We start from the raw sequence: 14100 nt of genomic DNA, 5'->3' as shown, positions 1-14100 counted from the left end.
TCTACCACTGAGCCAACCGGCCAGGGCCGAATTTAGTATTCTTTATTTTTTATTTATTTATTTATTTATTTATTTATTTTTTAATAATTTTATTTTTTTAATGGGGCAGCATCAATAAATCAGGATACATATATTCAAAGATAACATGTCCAGGTTATCTTGTCGTTCAATTATTTTGCATACCCATCACCCAAAGTCAGATTGTCCTCTGTCACCTTCTATCTAGTTTTCTTTGTGCCCCTTCCCCTCCCCCTTTCCCTCTCGCTTTTCCCCCTCCCCCTGTAACCACCACACTCTTATCAATGTCTCTTAGTTTCACTTTTATGTCCCACCTATGTATGGAATAATGCAGTTCCTGGTTTTTTCTGATTTACTTATTTCACTTCGTATCATGTTATCAAGATCCCACCATTTTGCTGTAAATGATCCAATGTCATCATTTCTTATGGCTGAGTAGTATTCCATAGTGTATATGTGCCACATCTTCTTTATCCAGTCATCTATTGACAGGTTTTTTGGTTGTTTCCATGTCCTGGCCACTGTGAACAATGCTGCAATAAACATGGGGCTGCATGTGTCTTTACATATCAATGTTTCTGAGTTTTTGGGGTATATACCCAGTAGAGGGATTGCTGGGTCATAAGGTAGTTCTATTTTCAGTTTTTTGAGGAACCACCATACTTTCTTCCATAATGGTTGTACTACTTTACATTCCCACCAACAGTGGATGAGGGTTCCTTTTTCTCCACAGCCTCTCCAACATTTGCTATTACCTGTCTTGTTAATAATAGCTAATCTAACAGGTGTGAGGTGGTATCTCATTGCAGTTTTGATTTGCAATTCTCTAATAGCTAAAGAAGATGAGCATCTTTTCATATATCTGAGCCATTTGTATTTCTTCCTGGGAGAAGTGTCTGTTCATGTCCTCTTCCCATTTTTTTTATTGGATTGTTTGTTTGTTCGTTGTTGAGTTTTATGAGTTCTTTGTATATTTTGGATATTAGGTCCTTATCTGAGCTGTTGTTTGAAAATATCATTTCCCATTTAGTTGGCTTTCTGTTTATTTTGTTATCAGTTTCTCTTGCTGAGCAAAAACTTCTTAGTCTGATGTAGTCCCATTCATTAATTTTTGTCTTCACTTCTCTTGCCTGTGGAGTCAAATTCATAAAATGCTCTTTAAAACCCAGGTCCATGAGTTGAGTACCTATGTCTTCTTCTATGTACTTAATTGTTTCAGATCTTATGTTTAGATCTTTGATCCATTTTGAGTTAATTTTAGTATAGGGGAACAAACTGTAGTCCAGTTTCATTCTTTTGCATGTGGCTTTCCAGTTTTCCCAGCACCATTTATTGAAGAGGCTTTCTTTTCTCCATTGTGTGTTGTTGGCCCCTTTATCAAAAATTATTTGACTATATATATGTGGTTTTATTTCTGGGTTTTCTATTCTGTTCCATTGGTGTGAGTGTCTATTTTTCTGCCAATACCATGCTGTTTTGATTGTCGTGGCCCTATAATATAGTTTGAAGTCAGGTATTGTAATGCCCCCAGCTTCATTCTTTTTCTTTAGGATTGCTTTGGCTATTCAGGATTTTTTATAATTCCATATAAATCTGATAATTTTTTGCTCTATTTCTCTAAAAAATGTCATTGGAATTTTGATGGGAATTGCATTAAATTTGTATATTGCTTTGGGTAATATGGCCATCTTGATTATATTTTGAATTTAGTATTCTTAATCCATTAAATCAAGAATATTTTATCCAGATGTTATTATTGAAGAATTTATGAATTTTAAATTGGGGAAAGAGCTGATATTTATTGAGTGACTACTATGTAGTGACTAGCATGTTGTGCACTCTACATACATTACTTTGTTAACAGACCTAGTGCTGTGAGGCAGAACATTCTCTCTTAGTAGATAAGGGCAAGATTTGAGACATGTTAGACAACTTGCCAGGTTCAGAGCCTGAGTTGAAAGCCCATGCACCTACCATTATACTTGCACTATTTCTGGAAATACATGTACATGTGATTAAAGAAATAATTACAAAGTTAATCATAGCATATAATTCTCTAGATACAGATGTTTTCTCTGCTTTTGTCTTCATGTACTATGAATTTGTAACATTTTGACATATAGTATAAATCCCCTGCTCTTCTTGATTACATTAAATATCCACAATTACTATTAAATTATCATTTTAATTATCTACCTTAAATATATTTGCATTCTATTATTTTTCTTTTCCCCATTCAGTTAGCATCTCGTTATGCACTTTTATTTCTAATGTGTACTTCCTTAACAATCATCTGGGGAAAGTTTGGACTAATGATTTTTATCCCATCTTTTAATATTCACCATGCCCCAACTTACCCTCATGATGGTGTTCTCATTTTCTTTAATTACAGGCATGAGAATGAGTACATTGAAAATAATATAAAGTTTTTTTGCTTTCTTATAGGTGATCTCAATTCTGCTCACACTGTCCTCAGATAAGAATTACTACTGATACAAGTTTTGTAAGCATAAAGCTGAGAAAGCATACTCAATTTAACATACATTAGTGGCCTTAGTAGTTGGGTTTCAAGGAGAAGGAATGATAATACCACCAATACTACCACCAACCTGCATCAGCAAGACAGGTACAATTTATTAGGCACTATCAATGTGCAAAGTGTTATACAGGTACTTTATAACATTATGAATCATGTATAAATAGATATTAGATGACATGTAAAGCACTCAGAACAGTGTCTTCCAGTAAGTTTAACACAAATATTTGCTTTTATTATTGTTATCATCATCTCATTTAAAGCCTTCAATGATCAATGAATATATTATTCTCATTTTATGGCTAAGGAAATTGAAGTTAATTGAGACTGAAGAACTTGCCTGTTAAATAAATGGTAGACACTTAATTTCTAAGATCACTTTCCTCTTGCTCAGCTACACTATGTTCCATAGGTCGGAATGCCACAAGAAAACAGTTTCCCTAATTCTGATCATCACCAGGTGGGAACAGCTTCCTGTCTTCCCTAAGAGAGCATTCAGACAGGAGAGACTGATCTAGATGCCAGGGCTGATGGTTTGCTGCACAGACTGCCGTCTTTGAAGTCCCTGTGGCCCAGGAAGTAGCTGGTTCCTAGGGAATGCTCCAGATGTCTAAGATGTTTTGATTGCTCTGCTTATCTTGGGAAAGATTATCACTAACTCCTGTCTTCCCCAGGGCATTCTTATTTTCCACACAGAAGTGGACTCCAGCTCTATAAATGCTCACCTTGTCCTCTCCTTTTTTCCCTTGTCATCACTTCTTCTGAACCTGACACCAGCTGTGTGCCATCTATTAACCTGTCGTATTCATTGATCCCCCTAAGAAATCAAACTTTCCGTCTCATTCCCCTGTCTGATCTTTGTTTGCCAAAGCTTACTGAAAAAATTATCCCCTTGCAAAAGGAAAGTATAGTCTATTCACTTTGGCCCTAATCGTCTCAAATGCTGCATAGTCAATACATGATTTTCTGTACATTTTAAACTTTATGGCCTTACTGAAAATGAAAACAGTTTGCAGATAACTCTGATTTGACCTCCAAGGCTATATGAAAATACAACTAAAATAAACCTAGGGATTAAGGAAGCTTATAAAGTAAAATATAAAGCCTTTTTATTTTTCAACAGAAAATAGACAGGGTATACTTTATAATTCACATTATCCAATACAACTGATAACTAATTTTCTTCTCTCCAATTTGATGGAGAATGATGATGGAGGATTATAAAATTAAATTTCCAATGTAGCTTAATATGTTGGACAATGAAGTTATGGCCATTTCTTTTTCTTTTTAAGAACTTCAAGAAATTCTGTAATGCTTGATGATGCCATTCTATAACCCTATGATCTAGCTGTATATGCATGACTTCTTTGCCAAAACTAGGTCTTAATTTTAAAATAAGTACATAGACATTAACTCATAATTTAAATCTTCATCAATTTATTATTTCATCTATAAATTCTTTCATTATTCAGCACCAACACTGTGCTAAAAGCTTGTATTAGTCAATGTCCGATCAGGATAGCATGAATTCTTATAGGCGTTTCAAGCGGAGAGAATTCAGCACAGGAAATATAGGGGTGAAAATGGGGATGAAATGAGACTTTGGGGTGATGGGTACACAATACAGTGTGCAGATATTTTATTGAGTTGTACATTGCCAATCAATGTCACTCCAATAAATTCAATAAATAAATAAATAAATAATATAAAATACTTGATACAGGTAATTCTACCAAGATTCCTGAAAGTGTCTCTCACATACACCATGAAAAACCTTTGTTCAAGTTTTTTCTTTGCCCAAGATGCTTCTATGTCCTGTCAACAGCCATCATCTGTAAAAATACTATTCCAAAACAGCAAAACACAAACAAAAAAGCATATTGGGTGTGCATCGCAACATTTTTACAATAGGAAAGACATCAAAGCAGCCTAAGTATCTACTTATAGATGGATGGATAAAGAAAATAGAGTGTTTATATACATTCAATGGAAGATTATTCAGCCATAAAAAGAAGGAAATTTTGCCATTTGCAACAAATGGATGGAACTTGAGGGCATTATGCTAAATGAAATAAATGATACAAAAAATAACACAAACATTGTGTGATCTCATATACATGTGGAATCTGAGCAACCTGAAACCATAGATACAGAGAACAGGTCAGTGGTTGCCAGAGGTGTAGGGAGGGAGCTGGCCAAAGTGGATGAAGACAGTGAAAAGGTACAAACTTCCAGTTATAAGGCTAAATAAGTCCTCAGGATTTAATGAACCACATGGTGACTGTAGTTAAAAATACTGTATTATATATTTGCAAATTGCTAAGAGAGTAGATATTAAAATTTCTCATCACAAGAAAAAATCATTTTAACTATGTGAGATGATTGCTGTTAACTGAATTTATTGTGGTGATAATTCTGCAATACATACTATGTTAAATCATGTCCACTTTAGACTAATAGAATGTTATATGTCAAATATATCTTAATAAAATGAGAGAAAGGAAAAAAAAAATGATTGGAAGGATCAAAATTGGAAAAGAGAAAAGCAAGCAGTTACTGAGAACTGGGAGCTGTTGTCCCGTGGGAATCAAGGCTGGGAGCTCAGCAGCATTGTCCAGGGGGAGCAAGCATTGCTTCTGCTGGTGCTGTCATCACCGTATTGCCACTGAGAAGGACTAGGATCCTCCTCTCCTACTGATGCTGCTGCAAATGCCCCAGAGGCTGCTGGGAATGAAGCCCCTTGGCAAGCTCTCTGAAAAGCTTTCGATATACTATTGCCTGAACTGGAAGTCACCTTTCCTCCCCGAAACTTGGCTAATTTTTCTATCCCTAAAAATTGAGCATGCTTTTCAACATTTAGCACGAGATGGTTATATTAGGAAGTCTCTAACTTTATCATTCCCTTCTCTATTTCTTGCATTATATTTATTATTGCATGTCTCATATATCTGCTACTTTTATACTTACTAGTCTATCTTACTAAGTTGAGTGCCTCAAAATACGCATTGATTGATGTCAAAACAAGGTTGTGTTTTTGCTGTTATTGTTGTTTGTACCCTGTCACCCAGCACAGATTCTATTAATCCTCAACTAATATTTGTTAGATTTATTTTAATTGAATTAAAATGTGCAAATACACAGAACTATAGTAAATGTTGATGGGTCTACTATGCTTCGATCAGGAACTGGGATGTTATCCTGCAGGTGATGGGAGCTGTTGGTTCTATAGAAGACTTGCAGAGATAGGACATCATTTGGGTAGTCTGGGTTGGAAGAAGGCAGAGAACAGGAGATGAAGTACAGCTCCATATCTGTAGAATTTAGCAGGAGCTGAGTGTATTGCTTTAGCCTGATTCTTCAGTGACCACTGTTTCTTATTTGTGCCAGAAGAGTATTATTTTATCTTTAGTGTGGAGGTGGGGTTCTCTTCAAGATTAAAAAGCATTCTTTTTAGATCTTCTGAAAGAGTCTGGCTGACAAGCTGGCTGAGACTTTATAATCAGTCATTTATAACTATAAAATGTTCTAAATTATAAAAAGTCATGTAGTCAAACATACTAAATTATGTTTCGATTCACTTTGCCAAGTACCGTTTCTAAAGCTTTTTGCTCAGGCATCTTACTTTTATCATTATCATCATTTTTATTATTGTTGTTGTTATTATTGTAATTCTCCTTTTACAACACAGAAAACTGGAAAGTCTAACTTCAGAAACAATATAACTTAGAACTCACTTAAAGTTGTGAGTGTAATGGTTTAAGATAAATCACAATCTAATATTCTGCCTCCTAAATCTAAACTTAGGGTTTTTGTTCTGGAAAAGAGCTCTAGAACAATAAAACTATATGTTCATCTGGATAAAAGTAAAATAACAGTGATAATCCTGTAATCCTTCCTGATTTGTGAAATGGTGTTTCTGTTCTTTCTATTAGCCTCATTCTCAAGCCAGAGCCCAATACAATTTAGGCTAGTGGATTTCAAACCATGTCCATGGATACTGGGGATGTCTGAAGGCCCTGCGAGGGGAAGGACAGAAAGACAAAGCAGGCAGAACTTCTTCTGCACCAGCCTCACCTCTCTTCACACTCAGTGGAGCCACTCTCATTCTCTTAATACATTTCATTCGCTCCAGCATGATTTTTACCAAAGGAATTTGATTTCTATAAACATTGTGAAAAAACCACTGATCTATTATTCTCCACAAATATTAGGAGACTATACAATGGCTTAAATGGCTATAGATCTAGACTTATGGAACTTCTTTGATTTTATTGTGTTCTTTCAATTAGCTGTGAGGCCTTGAACAATTTACTTAACCTTTCTGAACCTGGATGTCATCATGGATGTTGTGAAATTTGAAATTACGAATGATTTTGGAAGTAGTCTGTAAATTGTAATATTCTTTTTAAACAAGAGTTATAATTTTTTTCCAGAGAATAGATCAGTAAATTAATGAAATTCTAGAGGATCAATATAAATATGTCATTATTAATAAAATTTTTTGAATGCCTACTCTGATGGTCAATTTTATGTCAATCAGACTGGGACACAAAGTACCGAGATAGTTGGTCAAACATTATTCTATTGTTTCGTAAGGGTTGTTTTGTATGACATTAACATTTAAATTAGACAGCTGTCAGAAGGAATAGGGGTTGAGGGGCTAAGTAAAAATGGTAAAGCAATTAAGCAAAGAAAAAAATCTTATAGACACAGACAATAGTGTGGAGATTACATGAAAGAAAGGGAGTTAGAAGCAGGTAGAGCAGACATAGATGGTGATGGGAGAAACTTGACTTGGGGTGCTGAACGCACAATGCAACATACAGATGATGTGTTATACATTTGTACACCTGAAACCTATTTAATTTTATTAACCAATGTCACTCTAAGATTGTGCTCCATAATATGAGTGGGCCTCACCCAATCAGTTGAAGACTTGAATAAAACAAAAGGGTGAGCCCCTGATTACTTAGGAATTCTCCTGCCTAATGGTCTTCAAACTGGAATATCTGCTCTGCTTGTTTTTATAGCATCTTTTGGCCTTTGAACTAGAATTGGGACATTGGCTCTTCTGATTTTGAACCTGCTGTCCTCTGTAATTATGTGATCCAATTCCTTATGAAGATAGATAGATAGATAGATATTCTATTGATTCTGTTTCTCTGAAGAATCCTGGCTAATACACCTACTGCAGTGATCTTGAAATATATTCACAATTTTTTGACATTTTTTTTCTCCAAAATGTGTGTCTTAGTTCCCCTCCCCTTGAATGTAGTCGGACTCAGTTACTTGCTTCTAATGAATGGAATACAATGGAAGTGCCAGTGGATTGGTAGGTGATGAAAGGCATTATAGCTCCCTATTTTCTGTGTTAGATCAGTCTGAGGAAGCAACTGCCATGTCTTGAGAACATTCAAACAGCTCTATAAAAAATTTCATATGATGATGAATTAATGCATCCACTTAACAGCCTCATGGGCCATCTTGAAAATAGACTCTCTAGTTCTTGACAAGCTTTCAGAAGACTGAAGCCATGGTCAACATCATCACTGCAACTTCTTGAGAGTTCTTGAGTCAGAACAATGCAACTAAGTGGCACCCAGATTTCTGACCCATAGAAACTCTATGAAACAACAAATGGTTATATTTTTGAGCCACTATTGTTTTAGAGTACTTTTCTTTGTATCAATAGATAGTTAACACACAAGCTTGAGTGTGCATTGCCTTAGACCTTCTGTTGCTAGACTCAGGAATGTGAATAGTTACTGGAAGAGACAGAGAGTCAGTAAGAAAAAGTTTTATTCAAATTTTTTATTTGCACCAGTATAGGAGAGTAGCCAACATTCTATAAGCCTGAATCAAATCTGAAGTGCCTTGTTGATCTGGGCAGGAAGTCAAGACAACCCAAATGAGAGTCAGTGAGGGCAAGGGCAGAGTAGTGAGCTTTGGAAGAAAAAGTAAACCCTTCATCAGCACAATAGGGGATAATTGGCTGTGTAAAAATGAGGGTCAAGCTCCCTGTGCACTTAAAATAGGTGTTCAATAGATATGCATTGATTGATGTCAGTTGATTTATTTTGAATGCCAAGCTATGAGTCATCAGTGTTATAACATAGCTTAAATGAATGTGAGCTGTGCCTGGAAAAATAGCAATTCAACAGTGAGGACCAAAAAAAAAATCATTTAGCCTCTCACTAGGCTACTTTATTGGTACCACCTGCCACAGAACAGTAATCACTGAAAGGAAGGAACTTCTCAGATGGAAGATGAGTAATGCTTCAGGGTGAAATAAAAGAAGGTCTTCAATGGGAAGACCTTTTGCAGTGGAGCCCAACCAATTGCTCTCAGTTATAAGTGAGGACTTGGATTGATTTCTCTGTAGGTAGGTTTGTGGCATGATTGACAAAGATGCTGAGAAAGACTCAATAGATTGATGGTGAGAGAGAACAGGATGGGTTGGAGGTAATTACAGGTTGATATTGGAAGTTTAATATGATAGACATAGTTCACACAAAAATAATGGTCTCATTTTGGTCTTCTTAATATTTTTTTTTGTATTTTTCTGAAGTGAGAAGCAGGGAGGCAGAGAGACAGACTCCTGCATGCACCCAACTGGGATCCACCTGACATGCCCCCTAGGGGATGATGCTCTGCCCATCTGGGGTGTTACTCTGCTGCAACTGTAACCATTCTAGCACCTGAGGAAGTGGCCATGAAGCCATTCTCAGTGACCGGGCCAACTTTGCTCCAGTGGAGCCTTGGCTGTGGGAGGGGAAAAGAGAGACAGAGAGAAAGGAGAGGGGGAAGGGTGGAGAAGCAGATAGGCACTTCTCTTGTGTGCCCTGGCTGAGTATCAAACCCAGGACTTCCACATGCCAGGCTGACGCTCTACTGCTGAGCCAACTGGCCAAGGCTGATCTTCTTATTCTTTTGATTAAAACTTTGCCTTGTTCAGGCTTCAACAGAACAAATACAAGTATAACTTATGTTCTAGGTCATGTTAGGTTAATTTTTTTTTCTGTTTTGGAGATTGAGTTCTTATATGAAGTATTGAGGAGCATATTATTATTAGGTGCTCTTATGTTCTAGTTTCCCTGAAGGAATTTCTGTTTATACATCTTGTTGCATGACTATAAGTGGAGAGCTGCAATTTTCCCTGAGTTTTATGCTACAGTATGTATTTCTAAGCAATCCACTATACTGCCTCTCCAATAAGACTAGAAGTGAGATTCCGTACAACTAATTATCCAAATAAGGATACTTTTGGGTAAAAGTTGCATTAAAATAATGACCTTGGGACAAGACATTGGTTCACAGGAATGAGACCAGGCCAGTAGTACACTCAGTATGATACTGTCCCTTCTTAACCATGCTTTCCAGAAAACTTAGGGGCCTAGGATAATTTCTATTGCAGAATTTAGCAGAAATGTTCTATGGAGAAGCTGTGGAGGCAGCTTTGAAGTAACATCACAGAATTTCTGCATCATGAGAGGAACAATAAAATAAGGATGATTTATATTCATTCAGAAGTATGAATGACATGGCTCAGAGAGCCAGCAGACCCTGGCTGCTCAGGTTAGTTTTTTAAAGCTTTCCCAATGACTTAAATGTTCCAATCAAAAGACATAAGGTATTTGAATGGATAAGAAAATAAGACCTATATTCATGCTGTCTAAATGTCACCCACCTCAAAAATGAAAGAGATACACAGACCAAAAGTAAAGGGATAAATAAAAGTATTTCACGCAAATGGAAAGAAAAAAATGATAGAGTATCATAGCAATACTTATGTTTGACAAAATAGAAACAGACTATAGTAAAAAGATAAAAAAGACACTACGTAATCCAATAAAGAAACAACTTCATGTAAAAAGCAAATCATTCTTTTTTTTTTTTTAACTAAGTGAGAGGTAGAGAGATAGAGGCAGAGAGACAGATTCCTGCATGTGCTCTGACCAGGATCCACCTGGTAAGCCCTCTACTGGGAGATGCTCTGCACATCTTGGGCTGCTGCTCCATTGCTCAGCAACCAAGCTATTTTAGTGACTGACTTGAGGCCATGGAGCCATCCTCAGTGCCTGGGGCCAACTTGCTTGAACCATTTGAACCAAGGCTGTGGGAGGGGAAGAGAGAAAGAGAGAAAAAGAAGGGGAAAAGAGAGGGGTGGAGAAGCAGATGGTCACTTCTCCTGTGTGCCCTGATCACGAATCAATCCTGGGACTTCCAGACACCAGCTGATTCTCAACCACTTAGCCAACCAGCCAGGGCCAAAAAGCAAATCTTGATGGATGTAAAGAGAGATATTGAGCCCTGGACTGTTGACTCAGTGGTAGAATCTTGGCCTGCATGTGAATGTCCTGGGTTCAATTCCCAGTCAGGGCATACAAGAGAAACAACCATCTGCTTCTCTACCACTCCTCCTCTCCCTTCTTTCTCACTTTCTTTCAACCTCCCACAGCCATGGCTCGAATGGAATGAGTTGGCCCCAGGAACTGAGGATGGCTCCATGGCTTTACTTCAGGTATAAGAAAAACTTGGTTGCTGACCAATGGAGCAGTGGTCCCATATGGGAAAAGTATCACCCTCTAGTGGGCTAGCTGGATGGATCCCAGCTGGGGTGCATGTAGGATCTTTCTCTGCCTTCCCTGAGTTAAAAAAAAGGGGGGGGGGAAGAGATTGACAGTATTGTAGTCATAATAAGAGATTTTAACACTTCATTGATATCAATGAGATCTTCTAGACAAAATCAACAAGGAAATGGTGGCCTTAAATCAGTGGTCACCAACCTTTTTTGGGCCACAGACTGGTTCAATGTCAGAAAATATTTTCACAGACCGGCCTTTAGGGTGGGATGGATAAATGTATCATGTGACTGAGACAAGTGTCAAGAGTGAGTCTTAGACAGATGTAACAGAGGGAATCTGGTCATTTTTAAAAAATAAAACATCATTCAGACTTAAATATAAATAAAACGGAAATAATGTAAGTTATTTATTCTTTCTCTGCGAACCAGTACCGGTCCGCAGTCCAGGGGTTGGGACCACTGCCTTAAATGACATACTAGATCATATGTGTTTAATGTGTATCTTCAGAGTATTTCACCCCAAAACAACAGAATATACATTTTTTTACAATGCATATGGAACATATTCTAGGATAAGAAACATGTTAGAATAAATAAAATTCTCAATACATTTAAGAAGATTGACATTAGATCAAGCATCTTCTCTGATCATAATGGTATGGAACCAGAAATCAATCACAAAAACAAGACAAAAGACATGGAGGCTAAATAACATGTTACAAAATAATAAATGAGTTAAAACAAGATCAAGAAAAGTAATCAAAAGATACAGGCAACAAATAAAAATGAAAATACAACAACCTAGTATTTGTGGCGCATAGCAAAAGCAGTCCTAAGAAGAAAATTTTTAGCATTACAGTTCTATCTCAAGAAACAAAACCTCAAATACAATCTATCTTTACAGTTAAAGGAACCTGCAAAAAGAAAAGTCCAAAGTGAGTGGAAGGAAGGAATGATAAAGATCAGAGCAGAAATAAATAAAATACTCTAAAAAAACAATACAAAAGATCAGTGAAACCAAGAGCTGGTTCTTTGAAAAGCTAAACAAGATTGAACAACCTTTAATCAGGTTTATCAAGAAAAAGAGAAGACCCAAATAAATAGAATAATAAATGAAAGAAGAAAAGTAACACTGACACCAAAGGAATACAAAGGATAGTAAGAAAATATGAACAACTATCCTGACCAGGCAGTGAGTGATACAGTGGATAGAGTGTCACCTGGGATGCAGACAACCCAGGTTTGAAACCTGAAGGTTGCCAGCTTGAGCGTTGGCTCATTCGGCTTGAGCATGGGCTCACCAGCTTGAACAAAGGGTCACTGCCTTGAATGTGGGATTATAGATATGACACCATTGTTACTGGCTCAAGCCCAAAAGTTGCTGGTTTGAAGCCCAAAGTTACTGGCTTGAGCAAGGGGCCACTCACTCTGCTGTAGCCCCCTGGTGAAGGCACATATGAGAAAGCAATTAGTGAACAACTAAGGTGACGCAACAAAAAATTGATGCTTCTCATCTCTCTCCCTTCCTGTCTGTTTGTCCCTATCTGTCCCTCTTTTGTTATGTTTCACTCACTCACTCACTCAAATAAATAAGTAAGTAAATAAATAAATAAAAATACAAACAACTATATGCCAATCTGGATTGGCACAATCTAAATTGCACAATCTGGAAGAAATTGACAAATTCCTATAAGTATCAAGATCCCACCATTTTGCTGTAAATGTTCCGATGTCATCATTTCTTATGGCTGAGTAGTATAACATGATACGAAGCGAAATAAGTAAATCAGAAAAAAACAGGAACTGTATTATTCCATACGTAGGTGGGACATAATAGTGAAACTAAGAGACATTGATAAGAGTGTGGTGGTTACAGGGGGGGAGGGGGGAATGGGAGAGGGATAGGGGGTGGGAGGGGCACAAAGAAAACAAGATAGAAGGTGACAGAGGACAATCTGACTTTGGGTGGTGGGTATGCAACATAATTGAACGACAAGATAACCTGGACTTGTTATCTTTGAATATATGTATCCTGATTTATTGATGTCACCCCATTAAAAAAATAAAATTATAAAAAAAAAAAAAAAAAAAAATTCCTATAAGTATACAGTCTTTTGAAAGTGAATGAGAGAATCTGGATTGGCAGATTACAATTAGTGAAATTAAAGCAGTAACTAAAAAACAAACAAACAAAAGTGCTGGACCAGGTGGCTTTACAGGTAAATTTTATCAAACATTCAAAGAACAATTAACACCTCTTCTCAAACTATTCCAAAAATTTCAAGAGGAAGGAAGACTGAGCTCATTTTACAAGGCCAGTGTTATTCTAATTCCAAAACCAGATAAAGACACTACAAAGAAAAAAATTTGCCAATATCCCTGATGAACATAGATGCTAAAATTCTCAACAAAATATTAGCAAACTGGATCCAGCAATACATTAAAAAGATCATTCACCATGATCAAGTGAGATTTGTTCCAACAATGGAAGGTTGGTACATTATCTCCAAATCAATAAACATGATACAACACATAAATAATGAAGGATAAAACACACTTTATCAGTAGATACAGAAAGAGCATTTGATAACATCCAGCACCCATTTATGATTATATATATATATATATATATATATATCAGCAAAGTGTCAATAGAGAAAACAAACCTCAATATAATAAAGCCCTTGTATGACAAACCCACATCCAATATTATAGTCAATGGGAAAAAACTGCAAGGTTTTTCCTTAAAATTAAGAATAAGACTGGAAGGTCCACTGTTACTACACTTATTCAACATTGTACTTGAATTCTTAGCCACAGCAATCAGACAAGAAGAAAAAATAAAAAAATATTCAAATTTGAAAACAAGAAGTAAAACTGTCATTATTTATAAATAGCATGACACTGTATATATAGAACTATAAAGATTTCAAGAAAAAAAATGGCTAGAACTGATAAATGA

Source organism: Saccopteryx bilineata, chromosome 6 (genome assembly GCF_036850765.1).
Source record: "Saccopteryx bilineata isolate mSacBil1 chromosome 6, mSacBil1_pri_phased_curated, whole genome shotgun sequence".
In the NCBI taxonomy this organism is placed as follows: domain Eukaryota; kingdom Metazoa; phylum Chordata; class Mammalia; order Chiroptera; family Emballonuridae; genus Saccopteryx; species Saccopteryx bilineata.
The sequence above is the reverse complement of the archived record's forward strand: the minus strand, read 5'-3'. Positions refer to the sequence as shown.